Here is a 21,876-nt window from a genome sequence, read left to right on the forward strand (position 1 = left end):
GCAACTTCGAAAACCAGAAACAGAGGAGCAGGAGGAGGAGGAGGAGGAGGAAGGAGAGATCATTGAGGTTGGGCAAATTGTCACCACAACAGGTGAGTGTCGGAGAACACAGCTTCCGGTAAGCTCATCAATGTAGGTCACCATATTTTTATTACATGGTGTGTTTTTTTGCTTTGTTTTGTAGGTGATGTGGAAGAAGATTCCCGTTTTACCAGTGAAAGTGCCCAGATCCTGATTGGGGAGATAATGGGGTGCAATCGGGATTTGGAAAATATACAGCAAAACATCAATGATGTTAAAAATAAAATTAAGAACATCATTGATGTTTTGGGGAGAGTGTGAAACAGAAAAAACTAGGTAGGGTTTTAGTTTTGCTATTTTAAACCACAACTTTTGTATTTATCAAAATTACAAATTTGGAAGATGCACAGAGTGTGTAAACATGTACTATCTCCCATCATGGGGGATCAATGTACGTGTTTTGTGGAAAGTGGCTGAGATGAAGGGGTTGCGGCCCCAAAGCATGTACATTGATCCCCCATGATGGGAGATAGCACATGTTGACACACTGTGTGCATCTTCCAAATTTGGATTTTCCAGGGGTGACACCCCATGTGATGAAGGCAATATCAGCCCAGTTTGTACATACTCATGTCTGATATTGTCTTCACTTTTCAAAGTTGAACTTTGTAAGTTCCTGTGTTCTGTATTTTACACTTTGATACATGCCTGTTTACACAAAAACACCAAGTAAACAAAAATTAGCTGAAAGTCTGTTTTTGACACACACAATTTCTTGTTTTGTTGTAAAAACCATTTCTAAACGCATATGTGAATGTGCTTGGATTAAAAAGTTTAATTATCAACAATGTGTGGCTTTCTTTTTCATTGCGCCAAACATGTATTTGGAGTAAAATTTTAGTTTGCGGTGAGAATGGGTGTTATTTACTAAAGGCAACTCCACTTTGCACTCCAAGTGCAGTTTCAGGTGTACTTTTGCAGTGCACTTGTAGTGCATAGTGGATGTGCCTTTAGTAAAAAACACCCACAGTGAGGTGTAAATTTGTATAATCATGCCATTTTCCTGCCATGATGCTGAAAATGAGCACAATTGTGGTCATTAATGCACTACATACATTAGTTACCAAAAACAAGGTGTGTGTGTAGCAGACCCACAACATAATAAGCTTATCTGAAGAAGAGACTGTCCCCTCATCTCGCTCAGAACTTGGGTTTGCACTGTTTTTGAAAAAATCACAACTTGAAAAAACATAAATATACCTAGGAGACACCTAAAACCAAGCCAAGCAGTGAATGAAGGAGTTTCAAAGTAAAATTTATTTTGAAAATGCCTCTCAGGCATTGTCTGGCATATCAATGGCCCCCCCTACCCACAAAGTAGTCCATATATTGTGATCTAACCTCACGGGCACTTTGGGGGGGCAAGCCAGGATGAGCAGGTTCAAGACCCGTGAGGTTTCTTCATTTTCCAGCAAGTCTGCTTCTTGTTGGCCAACTGAGACCGCATAGTTCGCAGAAAATTGTGCAGAACACAGCATGCCAGCACTATGTGATTCAGTTTGTATTCTGCCATGTGAATAGGCGTAAGAAAAAGGCGGAACCGGCTGGCCAGTATACCAAAAGTGTTCTCCACCACTCTTCGGGCTCTGGACAGGCGGAAATTAAAAATCCTCTGGTCTGGGGCGAGGGTCCTCATCGGGAAAGGCCGCATCAGATGGTTCGCCAGGGCAAACACCTCATCCGCGACGAAGAAGAACGGGAGTCCTTCCTGATTCTCTTCTGGGGGTGGCAAGCCCAGACTGCCACTCTGGAGACGCCAGTAGAACTCCGTCCGTGCAAAGACTCCACCATCCGACATCTGTCCATTTTGCCCCACATCCACATACAAAAACTCATATGTCGCCAACATCACGATACTATTAAACCCCTTGTAGTTAAAATAGTATTGGCAGCCCACCGGACAGGTAAGAAGTGTCATAATACCAAAAAGAAACCAAAATGGAAGCAGATTTTGACATTCTGCTATTACATATCAAGATAATTAATAGGTGAAAAAACAAAATAAAAATAGCATTTGAAAGTATTGAGGCAGGCCCTTGCACTACATGCTTAGGTGAATTCATCCATAAATGTGATCATCAAAAAGGTAGGTATAGTGTGTATTGGGTTTGGTAAAGTCATCAGAGAGAGGATTGCTATCAGCTGAGCTAGCAGTTGGGGGGAGGGGGGTTCCTAATGAGTTTGGCACAACCCCAAAAATTTTAAAAAGTGACTCTGCATGAATTGAAGCACACACATCACATTTGTAGACATTATAGGGGGTGTTTAGGGGAAAACAATACTATGGAGCTGACAAAAGACATTGGTAAGTGACTAGACTATAGTTTTATGGGCCAAGAAGAGCATGGTGGGGAAGTCAGTGAGGCAAATATGCCTGAGGACAAAGGGGCAGAGTATATGAATTAGAGCATATTGCAATGATGGTAATTAGGGAATGAGGAAAGAAATGCAAGACATTAGCAATCATGAAATACATAGAATGTGATGTTAAAGGATAAAACTTACCTTCATATAGTCCTTCTGCAGGACCTGAATGATGGCAGAACAGGTCTCTGGAATAATGATCCCCAGAGCCTGGGGGGAGATGCCTGTAGAGAACTTGAGGTCCTGAAGGCTTCTCCCTGTCGCCAAGTAGCGCAACGTGGCGACGAGCCTCTGCTCCGGAGTGATGGCTTGCCGCATGCAGGTATCCTGCCTGGTGATCTAAGGGGTCAGTAAAGCCAGCAGATGGTGAAAAACGGGGTCCGTCATCCGTAGATAATTCCTGAAATCATCAGGATTATTCTCCAGGATCTCACGGAGCAAAGGCATGTGTGAGAACTGGTCATGCTGGCGCAACCAATTCTTGGTCCACAAACGCCTCCCGTCCCTGTTCATGGACCGGGCTTGTGTCAAAGTAACAACCCCAACACGAAGCCCCTGCACAGCACAAACTCTACGACAAGTACGTAGACGAAACATGGTTTCAAAACGGTGGGCTCGTCAGAACGGACAACAGAAAGCCCGATAAACAGCAAGGCCTGAAAGAATGACCTGAATAACAGAAGCAAGCAGACAATAAGAAATGCCTTTCAAAGCGTACTATACCAAGATATAGTCCACAATGAGAAACAAATACTTACTGAATGCACGCACTGATTATCAGATATGCACACACAAGCACAAACCGAAGAGCATTAGCGATCTGAATCACTAATCTGAAAAGCACGAATCGTCTCTCACCAAACTTCTACTAACACGAGATCAGCAGAAGGAGCCCAAAGGGTGCCGGACGTGGTGCTGAACTTCCCTTTTCTAGTCCCGCCATACATGGCTTACGTCACCGCGTTCTTGGCAACCGCAAACTCAGACAACTTGGTTCCGACCGTGTGTATGCAACATCACTTCCGGACCGGGTCCGGAATGAATCCGTCGGAATAACTCAGACGGATTTGGTCAGCGGAATCTCTGATCGTGTGTACAAGGGCTTAGACTAAAGTGCATCCAGTGACAATAAACAGAAAAGTGCATCCAGTGCCAATAAAGGTAACCAAACTAAGCTATTTGCAATAAGATCCAAAAAATATATGATTCAATCCAAAAAGTGCGTTATAGTGAAGAACAATATAAAAAAATAAAGAATATACAAAATAAGAATAAAAATTGTGTATTAACGAATATTAACAAAACAATGAATAATCAATATCCAATAAAGTGCAGCAGGGTCATTAATATCCAATAGCAGTGGCAGTGTCTCTTTCTATAACAGAAAAATCAGTCTGTATTTAAGCATGCACTATGTGAATCCACATATATATAGTCCGCTGCACAGCGCTATGCAGCAGACTACAGGAAAATGGCCGCCAGTCAGGTTTACCATATGAGCTACAGGAAGATGGCCGCGTTTGCTGTTTATGGCCATTAGCGTTTGCTGTTTATGGCCATTAGCGCTATGATATGTAGCGGACTACAAGAAAATGGCCGCGTTTCACAGTTACTATTTAAGTGTTAGTTTTCCTCCTATAGTCTATTCCCTGATGAAGTCACATGTCCAAGTGACGATACGCGTAGGATTGGACTAGGAGGGTACCGGAAGTGATGTCCGGAGTACGAACGTGGAGTCCGTTCGTTTGATGCTGTCGTTTTGCTTTTGTTTTGCCTATATATTGCATGTCTAAATGTGAATACCCAGGACTATGTCCTTTTAGAATAAAGTTTGATTTTAATTACATACTTCACTATTGGAGCTCCTTCTTTTCTCCTATGGACATGAGTGATGGTTTATGGCTGAGCACCTAGAAGGGACCACCTATATTACCTATACCATCTGGTTGCTGGAAGTAATATCTACTGTTTACCTTACAGCAGTGAGGTAAGGTAGTCATTGCACCTAGTGTGTGGACACCGATTGGTTGAGGATTCACGAGATCACCGGTGGAACTGTGCTTTCTGTTCACAGAGTCATTATATGTTTATGACACAGAGTGGATTCACATAGTGCATGTTTAAATAGGGACCAATGTTTCTGTTATAGAAAGAGACACTGCCACTGCTATTAGATATTAATGACCCTGCTGCACTTTATTGGATATTGATTATTCATTGTTTTGTTAATATTCGTTAATACACAATTTTTATTCTTATTTTGTATATTCTTTATTTTTTTATATTGTTCTTCCTTATAACTCACTTTTTGGATTGAATCATATATTTTTTGGATCTTATTGCAAATAGCTTAGTTTGGTTACCTTTATTGGCACTGGATGCACTTTACTGTTTATTGTCACTGGATGCACTTTAGTCTAAGAGGATCCAATTGTCATATTGCATGTGATTGGAGACTACTTAGTTGGCACTTATTCACTATTTGAAATTGCTAGCTGCTATTTTATAACAATCTGTGTATTCTATATTGATATATACATTTATATCTATAAATGTATTTAATTTCATTAATTGTGGAGCGCAACACCATTCAACATATACACAACTTTAACTGTCTACTTTCCAAAAAGTGGTCATTTGGGGGATGTTTGTACTGCCCTGGCATTTTCAGGATTGATCAATTTTCTGATATACAGTACAGTTTAGTATAGTATCGTTTGCTAACTCTATAGAACTTTCTTACAGACTAAATAATAAACACTGATTTGGGTTATTTTCAAATTTTCAAAGAAGTGTAGCTGAATACATTTGAAATTTTGGCCTAAATTTATGAAGAAAGATTTTTTTTTGCAAAAATAGGATTTTTTGTACTCACCGTAAAATCATTTTCTCTGTAATTCAGCGACCAGCATAGCTCCTCTCTTAGCTATTGGGTTGTTTGCCCTATTACTATGAGATACTAGGCATTAGTTGTAACACAACACTCAGAGCTCTTAGTTCTGCCCAGGGGGGCGGTCCCTTGGGCAACAACCCTCCAGTCTGCCCAACAGACCTCAGTACGTCAACAAGCAGTATAACGTAAAGAGAAAAAGGAGGGTGGGGTGTGCTGTGTCGGTCGGTGAATTACAGAGAAAAGGATTTTACGGTGAGTACAAAAAAAACTGTTTTCTCTTATATTCACCAACCAACACAGCTCTTCTCTTAGCCATTGGGACGTCCCCAAGCAGTGCCAAATGAGGGGTGGGAAAAACAGCATAGCAACTTCATCCACCATGGCAAGTGGGAACTAGTGAAACTTTACCCACAAAAAACAACAGTGCGTGGAAAAACCACCACAAATACCAGGGTACCCTCAACAGGAGTGACTACCCATAGCCGCACCAAAAACTGAAGAATGTAATGCAACAGTGCATTAACTTAACAGTACTGTGTTTTTATCGAAAAAACAGGAAAAAAGGAAATATATATATTGCATATTCAATTGCAACTATACGGCTGCCTGTAAAACTTTGCGGCCAAAACAGCCATCAGCCGATGCACTGACGTCTACCTTGTAGAACTTGGTAAACCTGCAGACAGACGACCAGGTTGCCGCTTTACACACCTGAGCGACAGACACTTGGAGTTGGAAGGCCCAAGATGTTCTGATTGCCTTTGTGGAGTGGCCCGTGACCGGAAAGGGGGGCACCTGCCCCTTCAAGGCGTAGGCTTGTATTACAATCTGTCTGATCCACCTGGAAATGGTGGCGGACGAGACTGCCATGCCTTTCTTTAGACCAGCCACCAAAACAAACAGTGAGTCCGACTTCCGAAAGGGAGCCGTTGCAGACAAATACACTTTCAGATCCCAAACCACGTCCAGAGCGTGAAGGGCCACCTCCTTAGGTGCTTCGGCTTAGGACACAGAGATGGTAATGCAATGTCCTCATTGATATGAAAAGCCGAGACCACTTTCGGTAGGAAAGACCACCTTATCCTTGTGGATAACCAGATAGGGAGACTTGCAAGACAATGCCGCCAGTTCTGAAACCCTCCTGGCCGATGTGATGGCCACTAGAAAGACCACTTTCTGGGATAGAGTCAACAAGGGAATCTCCCTGATATTTTGAACAGCGTTTTTTGAAGCGCCGACAACACCAGGTTCAAATTCCATGGGGGTAATGGTGGACGCACCGGAGGGACTACATGTCGTACCCCCTGAACGAAGGTACTCACTAATTAGTGAGACGCCAGGGGTCGCTAAAAAAAGACAGCCAAGTCTGAAATTTGCCCCTTAATGGTACTTAACGCCAATTTCTGGTCTACTCCTTGCTGATGAAACAGCAGGATCCTTGATATAGAAAAGGAGTGCAGAAGCCATCCTTTCTCCTCATACATGGAGATGTAGGCCTTCCAGGTACGATGGTATATCTTCCAGGAAGAAGATTTTCGTGCCTTTAACATAGTTGGGATCACCGAGTCTGACAGACCCCGGTTCCTCAACACCTGGCTCTCAATAGCCATGCCGTTAAAGCCAGCGATGGTAAAGAAGGATGGAGAATCGGGAGGGAGCGTCTACGACCAGATGCACCAGGTCTGCGTACCAAGGACGCTGAGGCCAATCTGGGGCCACCAGTATTACTGGGATCCCCTCGGCTTCCACTCTGCGAAGCAGGAGTGGTAACAGTTTTAGTGGAGGAAAGGCGTAGATCAGCTTGACACGCTTGCCCACGGATCTCTTGTCCTGGCCACGAATTTTGGCACCTTCCGATTGAGACGGGAGGCCAGAAGATCCATGTCTGGTGTCAGTAACCTGAATATCTTTGGATGCAATGCCCATTCTCCTGGTTCCAGCATTTGTCGACTCAGATAGTCCGCCTGCCAGTTCTCCACTCCGGAGATGTAAATGGCCGACAGGGCCGGTATGTGTCGCTCTGCCCACCGAAGTATATGAGTGACCTCTTGTACAGCGGCTGAGCTTCTTGTTCCCCCTTGATGATTGACATATGCCACCGCAGTGGCGTTGTCTGACTGGATCCTGATCCGACGTCCTTGCAGTCTCATCGGCCATGTGGAGAGGCACAGCCTGATCGCTCTCAATTCGAGCAGATTGATGGCAAATTGGATTCTTCCGTTGACCAGAGGCCCTGAGCCGACTGAACCCCCATCACTCCACCCCAGCCGGATAGACTGGCATCCGTTGTGATCACTGTCCACTTCAGAAGTAGGAATGATTTTCCTGAATGAATCACCGGGGACCTTAACCACCAGATCAGTGAGTCTCTGACTGTCTGACTGGTTCACCTGGATCTGTCGATCCAGGGAAAACTGAGATGTGTCCCATTTTTCAATCTCCTTCTGCAGGACTCTGGTGTGGAACTGGGAATAAGGTACTGCCTCAAAGAAGGCTACCATGAGACCAAGTACTCGCATGCAAAGCAGAGCGACGACCACTTGCGGTTCATAAGCAGTTTTACCGTGGATCTGAGAGTCTGCAGTTTGTCTGAAGGGGAAAAACACTCTCGTTTCCATGGAGTTCAGCAGCAAGACTAGGTACTCCAGATGCTGGGTCAGTACGATCTTTAGGTTCAACAGCCACCCAAATTGTTGCAGGGTCTGCATGGTGATCGCCACATCCTCCTCTAATTCTGAGGTGGAAGATGCCCTCAGGTAGAGATCGTCTAGGTACCCCACGATCGCGATTCCACGTTGCCGTAGCAACACCAAAAGCGGAGCCAATACCTTGGTAAAGACTTGGGGGGCTGATGCCAGACCAAAAGGAAGAGCCACAAACTGGTACTGGGCTTCCCCGACTGCAAACCGCAGAAATTTTTGATGCTGAATATGGGTATGTGCAGGTATGCATCCTGAATGTCTAAGGATGCCAGGGAGTCCCCTTGATGGAGTGCAGCGACTACTGAGTGAACTGATTCCATTCTAAACCTCTGCACTTTTACAAAGTGATTGAGGACTTTTAGGTCCAAGATTGGACGTACTCCTTCCTTCTTGGGAACCACAGATTTGAGTAGAATCCCTGGAAGCGTTCCGATTCCGGAACCAGTACAATCACCCCACGATTCAGCAGGTCCCTTACTGCCCCCAAGAGGGCCTCCCGGTGAGCCGGGGATACGGGTATGCTGGAGGGGAAGAATCTGTTTGGCGGCCAAGAGAGAAACTCTATCTTGTAGCCTGTGGAAATCAGATTGCAGACCCATTGGTCGGATAACCGAGAGGACCACTGGACTGCAAACTCCCGAAGGCAAACCCCCACCTGAGACATGGGTGGGGGCAAACAAAAGCTCCGGGCGGACAAAAAAGTCATTTGTGAGGGAAAAAAGAGGGCCCTTGCTTATGGCATGGCTCCTTAGCCTTCCAGGCTTTTGGGAGTAACCACTGGTGGCATTTTTAATAATGTCATCCAAAGAGGCTCCAGAGAGCCGGTTGCCAAGGAAGGGAAGATCCGTCAGTGCTTTTTTGGATGCCTGTTCAGCAGACCAGCATTTTAGCCAAATCAGGCGCCTCAGCACCACAGCTGACACTGAAGCCCTGGATAACAGAGGGAGAGTATCCAGGGCTGCGTCGCAGACATACTTAAGGCCTTGCACTAGTTGGTCTGCTAGTTTCAAGCAGACAGGAGAAGCCTGTTGCTCTCCCAATTCGCGATGCAAATTGCATTTTGCCCACTCAGTCAGTGTCTGCGACACAAGTGCGGATGTCAGTACTGGTCGCACGGCTGACCCCACAACCGTAAACAGGGAACGAGCCACTGCCTCGGCCTTCCTGTCCATGGACTCCTTGAATGCAGGAGTCCCCTCAACCAGGATCGTGGTTACTTTAGTTAACCTGGATACTGGGGGGTCCACGACCAGAGGAGCCAACCATTTTTTAAGAAGGCTCTCTTCAAAAGGTTAACGCACCGCCATGTATTTGGAGACCGAAAAGGTCCGTTGCGGGTGACCCAATTCCTTGTAAATGAACTTGTCAAAATAATTCAGATACGGGAACACCTTAGGTGAACGTGCTGGCTTGCGGGACCCAAAAGGGACCGGTACATCAGCAGAGGGATCCGCTGGCTCCTGAATCTTCAGGGTATCACGCACAGCTGTGATAAGTGCTCCAACAAGCACTTTGTTGTGCACAGAGGATTCATCCTCACTGTCCGAACGGTCCTAGTCAGCTCCATCTGACAAGACAGAGCAGGGGTCACCAGCCTCACCAGCCTCAGCAGGAGCCGAGTCTGCGTCAGAGCTCTCCCCAGAGGATGTGCGCGGAGCCGCTTTAGTGCACCTTTATTCCCACGCACAGCCTCCATCTTGACAACGAGCAAATTGAGGATTGCTGTCAGGGTGTCCATGGGCACTGTGCAGGTGACCCGGTTGCAATTGCCTGGATTTTGGGGGAAGAAAAACCAGTTTCTGAAGCCATGCTGACCCTACCCAGTCTGCCACCCAATGGGGACTTAGGACAGTGACAGTCCCACCCTCCTTGCTGTCGCTGGCTGAGGGGCTCTTTCCCGCCGGACTCACCGCCCTGAGGAGTTCTGCGCTGTCCCACAAGTATTGCCTGTAGTCCCTGTGTGTTCCCAGGTGCAGAGGAAACAAAAGCTGTGTCGGTGGCAGCCGCTGTAATTAGCGCTCTGAAATGTGTGCAGGCTTCGACAAAATGGCCACCCAGCATCCAATACAAATACAGAAAACACAGGGAAAATGGCTGTGAGAGCACATGAGCTCTAGAGAACACTGAAAAACGTGTTCAGGCTTCCAGAAAATGTCCGCCAGTGTCCTGAATAGGAGATCACTAGGAAAATGGCCGCTGAAGCTCAGGAAGGCATGCTGCCCTGGCCCACACCTAAAATGGCTGCCAGCAGCTCCATGAGGTACAGAAAGGAAAAACGATGGCAGAGAACACAGCGCCATACCAGACAACCCTCACAGGCACTTTCCAGGGACATAAAACACAGGACCCAGGACACCGCTAGACAGCCAGCCTCCCATCGCAGGTGAGAGCCCACCAGAGAGCCCCTGTATATGCACACACACACACCACTCAGCAGCCACATGCAGCATCCCCCCAAGGAGGAGGGGGAGGGAAGATAGGGACCGGGAGAGAAGAGAGGGAGGTGAGGGACACCCGAATCGACCTCCCAGGGAATGCTCAGCTGCTCAGCCCCACCAAGGCAGGGAGAGCTGTACTTACCAGTCCTGAAGAGCTGGGAGACATTACAGACCCACTCACTGATCAGTACAGGGTGGCTGCTGGCCTCGGCCCACTATGACGCAAACATCAGTAGCCGGTCATATGTTGGCCCCAGAGCATAAAAGTTCACCGACCACCTCTTGAGCTGAGGTTTCGTTGTGGCTTGCCAAGCGCGTAGCTGCGGCCTGCACACGCTCGAGGGCCAGACTGGGGAGACTACAAGGATAAGGGTATCCAGCCTGTCACCCAGGCGGCTGTTGATAGCAGATCGCAGAATTATTCATCTTGCGCAAAAAGCCAAGCTTCTGCATAAAAAAGCACGGACCGATGGGCCTGCAGGGTTCCTAGGTCCTTCTCCATCACTAGGCAAAATAAAACTGAGGTCTGTTGGGCAGACTGGAGGGTTGTTGCCCAAGGGGCCGCCCCCTGGACGGAACTAAGAGTTCTGAGTGTTGTGTTACAACTAATGCCTAGTATCTCCTAGTAATAGGGCAAACAACCCAATGGCTAAGAGAGGAGCTGTGTTGGTCTGTGAATATAAGAGAAATGTTACAACAGAAACAAAGAAAAACTTGTTTATTGATAAAAAAATAAAAAAACTAGTGGTGATTAAATACCACCAAAAGAAAGATCTATTTGTGTGAAAAAAAATTATGCAAATTTCATATGGATACAGTGTTGCATGACCTCGCAATTGTAATTCAAAGTGCGACAGCACTGAAAGCTGAAAATTGCCCTGGGCAGGAAGGGGGTGAAAGTGCCCTGTATTAAAGTGCATACATAGTAAAAATAAATACCAATAAACGGTTTTACATTTTCAAATATATATCTGAAATCAAATATTTATTTTATTTTTTTGCAATAACATGGTGTGGGCAGATTTCTGCCAGTCACAGGCTGTGTCACACCCCTGGAGCCTATGTCTTAGAATAACAAGGCGGTGAAGCCTCCATCAAAATGTAATAACCCACCCCCATTGTGTTTTGTGGGTTAGTGGGCATGGAGGAGGAGGGAGGGAGTGGACAGCCATTTACCACTGTGTACAGTATACTATATTGTGACTCTTTTCACATGGGCTGCTCAGATATGATAGGAAGAAAATGCTAAAAGGGTAGAATACACTGAAAACTGAGCATGTGCACTAGCATCCAACACAGCTATGCAAAATCCCCAACTGCAGTGGGGACATGGACAGAAAGGGGAGTCCGGACAGCAGGATTAAACAGATTTTATGCAGAATACAGAAAATGAATCCTATAGTGACTGAGTGAGTATGAACAGCAAGCAATAAAGCATTTATTAATAGTTTTTAATGATGTTGATTTAAGCATACTTTAATCAAATGTGTTATTTATATACTAATATGTATATGCTTACTGTATGCTTTGCTTGTGACATAATGTTTATTCTTATGCTGCATGTAGTGTAAAGACAACCGACTACAATTATATCAGAATTGCTGATTACTTTGGTCGTGCGCAGATGCTGTCTTGCCAAATCCTGTAATCGTTTAATTTAAATACAATTTAAAATGCTAACTAATGTGGTCAGTGATTGTATATTGCATCTTATGGTACACAAACCTATTTTTATTCCAAATGTGGATGTGGTCTATGCGTAATTTTAGAAATAATGCTCACAAAAAACACTTATGGTTTTTATGATCTGAAGTGTATGATCTCAAGTGCTGAAATTAGAGTCCCATTCATGTATTCACTATATAGATTTAATAAATAGATCCTAAATGATCTGAGGATCCCAAAATGCATCATATTACAATCACCAATCCAAAATAAACATGGGTACAAGAAACACAATTAAACCTACATGTTCCTCCCACAAATCCTTTTTCAGCAACTTTAATTTTCTGATTATTTATCAAGTATTACAAAACAGCACAATATGTGTCATAGGTTTCATGTGTAGGATTTATCTTTCATATAGCAGTTACATATATTTTTGTAAGATTTCCGAAATCCCTATATTTATATGCTCCACAATGTCAGCACACAGAAAAAAAAAAAAACACACCACAGAAATACCACTCTTTAGAAACAATTCAGAATTTTCTTTAAGGTACATGCCGTAAAACCCCTTATATACAACCAAACATGCAACTAAAACTGCATTATGTAAGTACAAGTACAGTAAAACACAGAAAAAAAAAATGAAGATAAAGATAATATAGTGCTAAATATGAATATACAGACCTATGATGCAAATTTTGAAAGAAGGTAATCAGAATAATTGTCAGTCTGTTGGCATGACAGGCAGCATTTCTGTCCAACTCGCTTTGTACCACTAATACAAAGACAACCATGCTCCACGAGAAGTCTGTAGCAAGAAAAAAGCCAGTATATCTGCATTTACAGTGTGAACCTCTGCAGTGGGCAGGAGCCGACAGCTTTGTGTTGGGATGATGGATTACCTGGGAGCAGCACTGTTTCATTATGGTCTAATGGACTCCTCGGTAGAAAGGCTGGTCTTTCTTCCCCTTTTCTTCATTTACAGCATTCAGAAAGACGCTCTTCTGTAGTTATTCATGCTCAGCAACTTCTGTGGAAAAGACACTGTATTAATCCCCAACAGTAATAATACACCAAAACACATGTGCTCCGCCCCAAAACGGTAAGAAACACAGTGATCAAAAGTAAGTTAATATTATACAAAATACCACCTATAGCTTTCTGTCAGTGACCATTCAGCAGTGAATAAACATCAACTATTAAACAGAGAGTGATCCTGGCAATTACAAAAAGAAATCAATGGACACAGGTAGCCCAAACAGACACTAGACACATGGCTACTATGACTCCAGGTACATGTAAAGATAAAAAACAACACAAAAAAAACAGTAAGTGTAGTATTAAAAACAGTAGGATTTATTAAGTAGAAACACTCAAAGCTAGTGAACCCACAAATGTGGTCTTCTACTATTGTATGGAACAGTGTAACGGGATCAAGCTGTAAAGTAAGTTGGCAGAGTCCCAAGCAGCTCTGGCCAGGAAAAACAGGGAAGTCATCTGTAATAGAGAGACTGTGAAGCCTTTTGGGAAACCAACACCGACTGCTGTAAAAAAAAAAGCCATGAGTCTAGATGCCATGCAGGGGTGTGTTTCTGGGAACCTTCCATTCATCAGCCTACCTTGGAAGGGCTAAATGTGTCTGTATTGGTGCGAATCTTCAATGGTCTCACGATTCGATTACGATTATCATGTCAACGATTTGATTCGATTCCAAGACACATCATGATTACTGCCCATGGTTTTCATCAAAAAAATGTAAGCAGTCAGAAGAACTACATTTATTTATTTTATCTGTTATTTAAAAAAAAAAAAAAGACAACACTCACTGCATGTAGCAAAGTCTAAACACAGCAGACAACAACTTAAAGGGGAGCTCCTGGCTTTCCCAAAATACTGCAGATCAGGGTCAGAGAATGCAGACATACTAAAAGAGAGGGAAAAAGTATTTGATCCCCTGCTGATTTTGTAAGTTTGCCTACTGACAAAGAAATTATCAGTCCATAATTTTAATGGTAGGTTTATTTTAATAGTGAGAACAACAACAAAAAAAATCCAGAAAAACACATTTCCAAAAAGATATAAATTGATTTGCATTCTAATGAGTGTAATAAATATTTGGCCCCTTTGCAAAACATGACTTAGTACTTGGTGGCAAAACCCTTGTTGGCAATCGCAGATCAGACGTTTCTTGTAGGTGGCCACCAGGTTGCACACATCTCAGGAAGGATTTTGTCCCACTCCTCTTTGCAGAGCTTCTCCAAGTCATTAAGGTTTCGAGGTTGACGTTTAGTAACTCGAACCCTCAGCTCCTTCCACATATTTTCTATGGGATTAAGGTCTGGAGACTAACTATGCCACTTCAGGACCTTAATGTGCTTCTTCTTGAGCCACTCCTTTGTTGCCTTGCGTGCATGTTTTGGGTCATTGTCATGCTGGAATACTCATCCACAACCCATTTTCAATGCCCTGGCTGAGGGAAGGAGGTTTTCACCCATGATTTGACGGTACATGGCCACGTCATTTGTCCCCTCGATACAGTGAAGTTGTCTTGTCCCCTTAGAATAAAAACACCCTCCAAGCATAATGTTTCCACTTCCATGTTTGACGGTAGGGATGAGCTTGGTGTTCGAGGCGAATGCATGTTTGACTTGAACACCGGCTGTTTGCCCGTTCGGCGAAGCCAGAACTCTGTGGGCCATTCGTGTGGTGCTCACGGCCCACAATGCACTGCGCCATCACAGTTCTTTGCTGGCTCATGATTGGCCAAGCATGCACTGTGACCCCGCATGCTTGGCCAATCACAGCACCAGCAGCGAGGAGAGCCATGAGCCACAAGGCCAATTATAGCTCACTCTGTGTAGTACACGCCCCACACTATATAAGGCCGCCGGCGCGGCGGCCTTGTGTAGTGTTCCAGCGTCTGCAGGAGTTAGTGGGTGTTGTCTGTGTGCCTTCAGCGCAGTATACACCTGTATCTACCTATACTGCTGTTCTCTAATTGAGTCATCTGCAGGAGTTAGTGGGTGTTGTCTGTGTGCCTTCAGCGCAGTATACACCTGTAGCTACCTATATTGCTCTTCTCTAATTGAGCCATCTGTAGGAGTTAGTGGGTGTTGTGTGCTTCCAGCGCAGTATATACCTGTATCTACCTATATTGCTGTTCTCTAATTGAGCCATCTGCAGGAGTTAGTTGGTGTTGTGTGCCTCCAGCGCAGTATACACCTGTAGCTACCTATATTGCTGTTCTCTAATTGAGTCATCTGCAGGAGTTAGTGGGTGTTGTCTGTGTGCCTTCAGCGCAGTATACACCTGTAGCTACCTGTATTGCTGTTCTCTAATTGAGCCATCTGCACGAGTTAGTGGGTGTTGTCTGTGTGCCTCCAGCGCAGTATACACCTGTAGCTACCTATATTGCTCTTCTCTAATTGAGCCATCTGCAGGAGTTAGTGGGTGTTGTGTGCTTCCAGCGCAGTATATACCCCTATAGCTACCTATATTGCTCTTCTCTAATTGAGCCATCTGCAGGAGTTAGTGGGTGTTGTGTGCCTCCAGCGCAGTATACACCTGTGGCTACTTATATTGCTGTTCTCTAATTGAGCCATCTGCAAGAGTTAGTTGGTGTTGTGTGCCTCCAGCACAGCACAGTATACACTGGTATCTACCCTTTAATTGCTGGTGTTCTATAATAAAGGATCTGCAGGAGTTAGTTGGTGTTGTGTGCCTCCAGCACAATATACACTACCCAATTGCTGGTTTTCCCATCTCCCTGCAGGGCATTACCATGTCTTGAAGGCCAACAAGGAGAGGCAGACAGGCACGAGCCAATAAAAGAGGGCAAGCAGGCTCTGTGTCTAGAGACAACAGTGCTGGTCGTGGACATGGTGCATCGTCATCAGCATGTGGCCATGGGACACACTTGTCCTTATTTTCAGCAGCAGGATGTATTGAGCCACATCATGCCGACGACTTGGTAGAGTGGATGACCAAGCCCTCTTCATCCTCCTCATCCTCACTCACCCAGGCTCAGGGTACTCAAAAAGCAGCTGCCAACGCATCCTCTTCCCTCGTCTCAATGTCATCATCAGTGACTCCTTCCCTAGACCCACCATGTCCTCCTGAGGAGTCCCCCGAACTGTTTGAGCACAGTGTTGGGTACATGCTCCAGAAGGATGCCCAGTGTTTTGTAGGCTCTGATGATGATACTCAGCTAGAGGAAGAGAGAGGGGATGCTCAAGAAGGACAGCAATCTAGCAGTCATGTTCCACAAGCTGCAGCATACTGCCAGGTTTGCTCGAGTGATGAAGAGGGAGAGGATGAAGAGGGCACTGACTCCACGTGGGTGCGTAGTAGGAGAGAGGAGGAGGAGGCACATCTCCGAGGCAGGATGCACTCCGGGGGCCAGCTTAGGGGCAGCACACGACTGAATCACACCGCAGAGCTCCGCCTGTGCAAGACGCTGTCTCTGCGTGTTATTCTAAAAGTTCCTTGGTGTGGGCCTTTCTTGTGACTAGTGCATCAGATCGCACCACTACTATTTGCAACATATGTCTCAAGCATATCTCGCGTGACCAAAACATCAGCCGCTTGGGCACCGCATGCTTGACCAGACATATGTTGACCAGCCATGCAGCTCGTTGGCAAGCTTACCTTAAAGACTCACACCAAAGAACAAAGCAGACCTCTCCTTGCTCCTCATCAGCTGGGATCTCCAACCCCACTAGACCTTCAGTCCTCTCTGAAACCTGCACGGAGAGGAATGAAGGTGTAGAATTAGGTGTGTCACAGCCAAGTGCTTGCGGGCACTCTGCTAGCAGTACACCCACGTCCGATTGTAGCAGGCAAATTTCCCTGCCCCAGCTGCTGGCCGTAGAAAGAAGTTCACTCACAGCCATCCACACTTCAACTGCTGCCTTTTCAGTTGGTAGGCTCGGCACCCTTCCGTGAGTTTGTGCAATGTGCGGTTCCTCAGTGGCAGGTCCCCAAACGCCACTTTTTCTCACGGAAGGCGATTCCGGCTCTCTACCGGCATGTGGAAGGCAATGTCCTTGCCTCACTGGACAGGGCGGTCAGCGGTGCATATTACCGCTGACTCATGGTCCAGCAGGCATGGACAGGGACGTTACCTGTCTTTCACGGCCCATTGGGTCACTCTTCTGGCAGCTGGGAAGGATGCAGGACAAGGTGCAGTAGTGTTGGAGATTGTTCCGCCACCACGCCTCCAAAATGCTACTACTGGTTGTGACACACCTCTCTCCTCCACCCCCTCCTCTTCTTCTTCCTCCATGGCTTCTTCCAGTGCTCTGACCTCGGAACCAGCGGTTCTCCGTAAGCAAGTACGCAGGCAAAACGATGCCATGCCGTGCTTGCGCTGGTTTGTTTGGGGGACAGGAGCCACACCGGGGCAGATATTTTGTCAGCTCTGCAGGGGCAGGCCGAGAGGTGGTTGACGCCATGCCAGGTTAAGCCAGGATTGGTGGTTTGCGACAATGGCACCAACCTCCTCTCCGCCCTCCAACAGGGACAACTGACCCATGTGCCCTGTGTGGCTCACGTCCTTAACCTGGTGGTGCAGGTTCTTGGGCAGGTACCCGGGCTTACAGGATGTCCTGAAGCAGGCCAGGAAAGTCTGTGTGCATTTCCGCCGATCATTTAATGCCAGTGCTCGGCTGGCTGAACTCCAAAAGGAGTTGAACCTGCCCAAGAACCGCCTTATATGTGACATGTCTACCAGGTGGAACTCAACGTTGGCCATGCTGCAGCGGCTGGACACGTAGCAGAGGACCATCAAAGAGTACCTGTGCGACTACGGCACCAGTACAGGGTCAGGGGAGCTCAGTTTTTTCTCACCACGCCAGTGGGGCATGATCAGGGATGCATGCACTGTCTTGTCACCATTTGAGGAGGCCTCAAGGATGGTGAGCAGTGACAGTGCATGCATCAGTGACACTGTACCTCTTGTCCACCTGTTGGAGCATACGCTGCGTGGAATAATGGACAGGGCACTTGAGGCAGAAAGAGGAGGACTTCCTTGCCTCTCAAGGCCCCTTTATCCAGACAGGGTTCCTGCTGTCCCACCCATCACACGGAAAGAGGACGAGGAGGAGGATGAGGATGAGGATGATTGTGTCAGCATGGAGGTGGAGCCTGGCACTCAGCATCAGCAGTCTTGTAGGGATGATTTACAGTCCCAAGAAACCAGTGGACTTGTACGTGGCTGGGAGGAGGTAGCTGCGGATCATGTTGTCCTTAGTGACCCAGAGGACTCCGGACCAAATGCCTCAGCTAACCTATGCTGCATGGCCTCCCTGATCCTGCAAAGCCTGCAGAAGGATCCTCGTATTTTTCGGATCAAGGAGAGGGACCATTACTGGCTGGCCACTCTCCTTGATCCACAGTACAAGCGTAAGGTTGCCGACCTTATCTTGCCATTGCAGAGGGAGCAGAGGATGAGACATCTCCGGGAGGCCTTGCAGAAAGGTCTGTACAACGCGTTCCCAGAGACTGGGAGGTTACAAACTCCTGGTCCTGGGCAACGTGTTGCTGAGGCTTCGGTCAGAAGGTGGCCGTCTGACCGATGCGTTCAGACAATTTTTTAGTCCGCATCCCCAAGGTATGATCAGTTCCAACAACCATCGCCAGCATCTGATTAACATGTTGCAGGAATACCTAGGGGAATACCTAGGGTCAGACTTGGACACCTTTCCCACCGAAAATCCTCTGGGTTACTGGGTCTTGAGGATGGATCACTGGCCAGAGCTTGCACAGTATGCAATTGAGCTACTGGCCTGTCCTGCATCCAGCGTTCTTTTGGAACGCACCTTCAGTGCTGCTGGTGGCTTTGTAACCGATCACAGGGTGCACCTGTCCACCAACTCAGTTGATCGACTGACCTTCATAAAGATGAATCAGTCTTGGATCACCACCAGCTACCAAGCACCTGAAGCTGATGTAACCGAACAATTTTTTTTTGAAATATCACATCCCTTCAAGACTGCCTATGCTGATGCTGAGTGACTGTCCTGTTATGTTGACTGTCTATCCTCTTCCTCCTCCGCTGATATCTTGGAAGAACATTTTTGGTTATGGGTGATGCCACCAGCCCAACTTTTCAGCCCCCGTTTAACAGGGGCGTGTAATTACAATTTTTGATGCAATGCTTTGCAGCAGTACTCATTCCTGCACTACAAATAGAGTATATGGGAGAAGTTGCAGTGTCGTGGCACCAGCACCAGTGCCTAAGGCCCAATTTTTCAGCCCCTGTTTAACAGGGGCGTGTAATTAAAATTTTTGATGCAATGCTTTGCAGAAGGGCTCATTCATGGACTCGAACTAGAGTATATGGTAGAGGTTGCAGTGTATAGGCCCAATTTTTCAGCCCCTGTTTAACAGGGGCATGTAATACAATTTTTGATGCACTCCAACTAGAGTATCTGGGAGAGGTTGCAGTGTTGTGGGACCAGCAAGCAGTGCCTAAGGCCCAATTTTTCAGCCCTGTTTAACAGGGGTGTGTAATTACAATTCTTGATATAATATTTCACAGCAGGGCCTGTTCCTGTTCCCACCGAGAGTAACTGTGAGGACCTATAGTGTTGTGCCACCAGCACCACCACCACAACCACCAAAGGCCCAATTTTTCTACCACTGTTCAGCAACGGCATGCAATTAAAATTCTTGATATAAACGTTCACAGCAAGGGGCGCTCCAGCGCCCACCAAGAGTCACTTTGAGGGATTACAGTGTTGTGGTAACACCAACACCTTGTTACGCCATTTCTGCAGAGCATATAGGGCAGGTCCCTACTTTCAAACATCCAACTTACAAACGTCTCCTACTTGCAAACGGAGGGAGACAACCCTATGATAACCCTTCCCTATGTTTTCCAATAAGCTTAAAAATAGATTTTTTGACTGGAGCTACACTTTAAAAATGTACCAGTTCAAAATTGCAAACAGATTCTACTTAAGACAACAAACCTACACAGTCCCTGTCTTGTTTGTACCGCCTGTATACTCCTGTTCTGATTATATAGGGCCTGGGGGCCCCACGCCTTTCCTTTTTTTTATATGGGTACGGGGTTCCCCTTAATATCCGTACAAGACCAAAAGGGGCTGGTAATGGGCGGGGGGGGGCTACCTATGCCATTTGTCTCAATGATTGTGATCCATATTGCCAGAACCAGATATTACATTAAAACAGCAAGCAGTTTTAAATTACTTTTTTTTCCGTTAAATGTAATTTTGTGCAGGGACTGTTCTAAACACGGGAAACACGTGGCACTTCACAGGCATACTATAGACACCCCCCAGGCACGATATTTAAAGAAATATTTCACTTTTCTTTCGCTTTAATCGTCATTAAAATCACTGCTCTCGAAAAAACTTCAGTTTTTAAAAACATTTTAGGCATTGACACATGTCCCCTGGGGCAGGAGCCATGTCCTCAAACCCTTTTTAGGACAATATCTTGCATATTAGCCATTACAATTAGCACTTTTTATTTTGAATGTTCGAGTCCCATAGACTTCAATGGGGTTCTAAAGTTTGCACAAATTTTTGGTCTGTTGGAATGTTCTGGTACGAACCGAACCGGGGGGTGTTCAGCTCATCCCTATTTGACGGTAGGGATGGTGTTCTTGGGGTCATAAGCAGCATTCCTCCTCCTCCTTCAAACACGGCACGTTGAGTTGATGCCAAAAGCTTGATGTTGGTCTCATCTGACCACAACACGTTCAACCAGTTCTAATCTGAATAATTTAGATGTTTATTAGCAAACTTCATACGGGCCTGTACAAGTTCTTTCTTGAACAGGGGGACCTTGCAGGCACTGCAGGATTTCAGTCCTTCCCACTGTAGTGTATTACCAATTGTTTTCTTGGTGAATATTGTCCCAGCTGCCCTGAGATCATTGACAAGATTTTCCCATGTAGTTCTGAGCTGCGATTCCTCACTATTCGAATGATCATTGAAACTCTGCAAGGAGAGATCTTGCATGGATCCCCAGACCAAGGGAGAATGATAGTTATTTTGTGTTTCTTCCATTCTCGAAAAAATCGCACCAACTGTTGTCACTCTCTCACCAAGCTGCTTGGCAATGGTTTTGTAGCCTATTCCAGCCTTGTGTAGATCTACAATATTGTCCCTGACATACTTGGACAGCTCTTTGGTCTTGGCCATGCTGAAGAGATTGGAATCTGACTGATCGATTGGTTCTGTGGACAGGTATCTTTTATACAGGTAACAAGCTGAGATGGGAGCACTCCCTTTAAGAGAACTCTCCTAATCTCAGCTTGTTACCAGAAATCTTGCTGACCGATTGGGGTTCAAATACTTTAAAATGCTCATTAAAATGTCACTCATTAAAATGCAAATCAATGTATAACTTTTTTTTTTTTAATGTTTTTTTCTGGATATTTTTGTTGTTATTCTGTCTCTCAGGCCGCGTACACACGCGCGGACTGTTCGCCCAACTTTGTCCGTCCAACAGTTTCGGCAAACAGTCCGCTCAAACTTAGCATGGACGGACATGGCCACACACGACGGACGAACAGTTTGCTGAAACCGTGCGCGATGACGTGAACGGCACGTACGACGGGACGGAAAATACGACGTCCTATACACTGCATTATAGCTTTCGGCGTGAAAATCCTTTCTGAGCATGCGCGCAACTTTGTTTGACGAACAAGCCTACACACGGGCGGACTGTTGGCTCAAACAAGGTTTCAGCGGACAGT

At 45.8% G+C, this 21,876-nt stretch overlaps 1 protein-coding gene across 4 annotated transcripts in view; it reads right to left on the reverse strand.

Annotated features, from left to right (window-relative positions):
- LOC143943350 (uncharacterized) overlaps positions 1 to 21,876 on the reverse strand; it is a 649,830-nt gene that overhangs the window by 108,531 nt on the left and 519,423 nt on the right. For 3 of the 4 annotated variants that reach the window (XR_013264925.1, XR_013264918.1, XR_013264919.1), the window contains 2 exons: positions 13,049 to 13,176; positions 12,831 to 12,954 (listed from right to left, as the gene is read on the reverse strand). The gene's annotated coding sequence lies outside the window, so the exon portion shown is untranslated. Of the gene's footprint in view, positions 1 to 12,830; positions 13,177 to 21,876 lie in introns of all 4 variants that reach the window. The other variant, XR_013264921.1, reaches the window with a different exon arrangement.

Source organism: Lithobates pipiens, unplaced genomic scaffold, assembly GCF_037356315.1.
Source record: "Lithobates pipiens isolate NorthernLeopardFrog02 unplaced genomic scaffold, aLitPip1_a1.2 Scaffold_30, whole genome shotgun sequence".
Lineage (NCBI taxonomy): Eukaryota > Metazoa > Chordata > Amphibia > Anura > Ranidae > Lithobates > Lithobates pipiens.